Below are 4,373 nucleotides of genomic sequence, written 5' to 3'. Positions count from 1 at the left end.
TTAAAACAGCCCAATTAAAAAAAAATAGGCAAATGCAAAGGAAAAGACTGATAAATTTGAACACAAAATTAAAAAATATCTGAAAATTAGAACCACCATTATATTAAGTTGGGCTCCCAGGAAAAAGACTCTGATGGAGAAGAGCCTGCAGAAGGTTTACTGGGGAGTGCTCTGCGGAGGATGTCAGTAGGAGGGGGCAGAGGGAGAGGCAGCAGCATGTCGGCTTCAGTGCCTCAGATGGTCCCAGAAGGAGCTCCGGAGCTGCGATGGCTCCTCAGGGCTTTCCCAAATTGAGGCCGTGGGCCTATGCCTTTGTTTCCCTGCATCACCAGTCACTGGGCACCACTGCTCCCCTGGGATGAGGCAGTTTCCTGAGGATGAGGGCACGTTCCAGTGAGGGACTCAGTTATTCCCAGCAGCAGATATTCCCAGCAGTTGGGGGACAGGCATATGGACCCAGCAAAGGGGAGCTGGGTAGAGCCCCACAGGATCCACTACAGCCATAAACGACAGGCAAGACAAATATTTATAACAAAGCAGTCTTAAGTCAGATTCCCCAGAACACTGACTCTGAGCAGAGTTCTGCATGTAGGAGGTTTACATGCAGGGGTGTTGTTTGGAACACACCGTGAGGGAATTAGGAAGGCAGGATGGGTCAGGCTGAGAAAACGAACTTCTATGCAGTTGCAGCCGGGACCTCGGCTGGCCCCACAGGGAGCTCTGAAACTAGGAGAGCCCTCAGATGTGAATCGAGGCAAGGATACAGAGTCTTTATACCCCTGAGTAGAACAGTTACTGGATGTCAGCTGTCCCTGGGGAAGGGTTGTAAACTTGGGTAAGGTGGTTTTCTCTGGCCAAGGGCAGTTCCTGGAGAGGGTGCAGTTGTGAGGTGAGCAGCCAGCCCTCCCCACAGCAGGGGGAACAGTGTCTGGTCCCTGAAGGGGAGGATCTGGACAACCACAGCATACAGCCCATCCACTTGCATTCACTTGCTTTGATTAGTAAGTTCATCCCATCTGGAACATCCTCTCCAAAGTTCTGTGGTCTCTTTTCCTAGGAAATTTCCAAGAGGAAGTTAGTGGGACATACTTCAGACCCCAACACTGGGGCTGTTGCGGGGGGACACCTGATACTCACCATCTCTCCCCTGTTCTATCTATTCTGGTTCCCTCAGCATCTCTGTTGATCTAGGTGGTTTACTAGGTGAGGTGACTCTGAGGGCTCTGGACCCTGGGACACCATGTTCTTCTCAGGCCATGAGCACTGCACTGTCCATTTACTCTTAAAATTGGGCAAAGGACCACTGAAAGATCTCTCCATGGGTCACTTGGGGACATAAAACCACTGGGTGGGTCTGTGGACCTAACAGACTCATTATGACCTCAACCTGGGTCAGAACTCCTTTTATTGACTATCCCCCATATACTTCCATTCTAACAGGGGTCACAATGATCCTTTGGGTCCCCAGATATCAGTATCAACTCAGACCCTGTGTTTAAAAATTTTCAAAATGTGTGGGTCTTTCTTTTTCCTAAGTTTATGATTACCGGAATAAATTCTGTAGGTCCCTCTGGGAAAGATGAGGGAATTGTTATTATATATACTTGCTGTGGTGTTATAGGGTCCTTCGGCATCAGAATCCCTAGGCTCACCTTCAGACAGAGGTTTTATGGTCTGAAAAATGTCTCAGGTCCATACACTGGGAAAGGATTAGGATTTGTTTAGTGGGACAGATGCCTTCAACCTCCAACTCTTCTATTTTTGATTTTCATTTTTTGGTTGCATGAGTTAAGCAGTACTGTTGTTGGCTGCTCATTTATCTTTCCCTCAGAAACACTGTTCTGTTAACCATCTTCCTAGATCTCTGTGGAGTAGGCCTCGCAGACTGCCCCTCTGACCTTGCTGCATATTATAAGACTAGTGACCTGGTGCACGAAATTCGTGCACATTAAAAGGGAATAATTAGAGGAAATATTTTAATATTGCTATTTGCCCTTTCTCTATAATAGAAGTGTCAGAGATGAAAGAAAATTAGTAAAATGTATATGAAAATCTTCCTCCTGTCAGAGTCTGGGGCACGCCACAGGAACCAGAGTCATGTCCCCACCCACCCGCGTGCACCTTGAAATCGTGTGAGACCCAGACCCGGTCGGCCCCATCCCCATTGGGCTGGAGACCCGTTCAGCCCCACCCCCATCAGTCCCGGCTGGGTGGGGGGCGCAGCCTGAGGTCCCTGGACCCCACCCCCATCAAGCACCACCATGCAGGGGGCGCAGCCTCAGGTCCCCGTGCTAAGTGCCGAGGCGAGATGCGCGGCCTGAGATCCCCCATCCCAGGCCAGGGCGGGGGACGCGGCCTCAGGTCCCCTAGCCTGGCGCTGGGGCAGAGGGGCGTGCCTTGAGGTCCCCCATTAATCCCTGCATGGTGGAGGGCATGGCCTCAGGTCCCTCAGCCTGGCACCCAGGCGAGGTGCATGGCCTGAGGTCCCCTGGCCTGGTGCTGGGGCAGGGGGTACGGCCTGAGGTCCCCTGTCAAGCCCCACCAGGCAGGGGGGGCGCAGCCTCAGGTCCCCTGCCCCGGCCCAGCACCATGTAGCCTCAGGTGCCTGCTGATTGCTTGTTAAGGCTCATTATGGGAACTCGGCCTCTGCTGTGGGCGCAGCTATCTTGTGTTACGGAATCCCTGCCTCCACTGTGGGTGCAACCATCTTGTTATGGTCTGACGTCAATTTGCATATCCCCTCTTTATTAGATAGGATAATTACATCCACCTTGCCTCTAACACTTAAGTGCTGCTGATTGGCCTCTGATTAGTTGGGATCCTGTCGTTCCCATTGCTGTCAGGGAGCCCGGTCTCTATAACAGCATTTTCTGCCATCAGCTCTGGCCTACAGAGGAGAGCCACACTGAGTATCTCCATGATGCTGGTCCCTTCTTCCAGTCCTACCCCACCCCTGTTTCCTGGCCTTGATAGTATGTCTGCTCTAGTATGCTCACTTCTCTATGTTCTTTAATCCCTTCTTCCACCATCTTCATGAGAGTTCTGGCATTTCTGCTTTACTTAGTGTGGACTAGGAATGCAGGTAGCATTTAAAAGCAGAAAAAGGCAAGGAAACATGCTCCCCTCAGAGTCTGTAGAGGAACCAGCCCCACTGACATCTTGACTTTAGCCTTGTAAGATTTTGGACTTTTGTCTCCAGAACTATAAGAGAATATATTTGCGTTGTTTTAAACCATGAAGTGGTGATTTGTTACAGCAGCAACAGGAAACTAATTCAGACCTGAACAGGAAATTCACCAAAGAATAAATACAATACAAATGCAGTAAAAATATATACCATAGTTACAAATATGTATACCAGCTATCAAAAAATCCAGATTAAAACAATAATGTACCACCTTAACATATCACATTGGTAAAGATAAAAAATGGTAATTCCCATTATTGGTGAGGATTAAATATGTATTCTTATACTGTTGGTAGGAGTGTTGTGTAAATTGTTATAGCTTTTCTGGAAGGTTATCTGAGAATATTTATCAAATGACTATAATATGTATCTTATTTGATTTAGAAATTCTATTTCTAGGACTTTATCCTAAGGTAATGGTTGGAATATTATCTGTGATAGTGAAAAATAAAAAACTAATATTCAAGGAGAGAGGATTGGTTGAATAAATATTGATATACCATATCTAGATGGTATTTTCTGTATCCGGTCTTGACATATAAAAATATTAATGACATTATTAAATGAAAAAGGCAGGTCATGAAACATTATGTATAATATAATCCAGATTTCATTAAAATGTGCATATGAAATGTATTAAAGGATATACACCATAATGTTAATAGTGGTTATTTCTGGTAAGTTATAGTTTAATTTAATTTTTAATTTATATCAGAAGTCAGCAAACTACAGCACCTACTTTGGTATTGGTTTTTTTGGTGAGGTTAAAGCCTATAAGCTAAGAATTGTTTTTACTTTTATTATATATTATTGATTTCAGAGAGGAAGGGAGAGGGGGAGAGAGAGAAACATCAATGATGAAACATCAGTGGGGATCGAGCCCAAAACCTGGACATGTGCCCTGACCAGGAATTGAACCATGACCTCCTGCTTCATAGATTGATAGTCAACCACTGAACCACACCGGCAGAGCTGTTTTTACATTTTTTTTAAAGGGTTGTTTTAAAAATAGAAACCATATGGTCTGCAAATACTAAAATATTTACTATTTTGACCTTTACAGAAAAAGTTTGCTGAGCCCTGAACTATAGCTTCTAATTTTCCGTGAAATGTTAAAAATGTAAAACAAACAAAAAAGGTTTGTAAACATTTCCATGGTGTAGTGGTTTATAGTAAATAGATCATT

At 45.4% G+C, this 4,373-nt stretch overlaps 1 long non-coding RNA gene across 1 annotated transcript; it reads right to left on the bottom strand.

Moving 5' to 3' along the window:
- Positions 1–525: 525 nt before the first annotated feature.
- LOC114231686 (uncharacterized) lies at positions 526–1,314 on the bottom strand. The gene is made up of 2 exons (XR_003617670.2): positions 1,138–1,314; positions 526–1,053 (listed from the first exon to the last, which is right to left on the bottom strand). It is a non-coding gene; the product is annotated as an uncharacterized LOC114231686 (long non-coding RNA).
- Between the last annotated feature and the right edge of the window lie 3,059 nt (positions 1,315–4,373).

This window comes from Eptesicus fuscus, chromosome 15 (assembly GCF_027574615.1).
Source record: "Eptesicus fuscus isolate TK198812 chromosome 15, DD_ASM_mEF_20220401, whole genome shotgun sequence".
Taxonomy (NCBI): Eukaryota; Metazoa; Chordata; class Mammalia; order Chiroptera; family Vespertilionidae; genus Eptesicus; species Eptesicus fuscus.
Note: the sequence above shows the minus strand (reverse complement) of the source record. Positions and strands in the feature narration are given on the sequence as shown.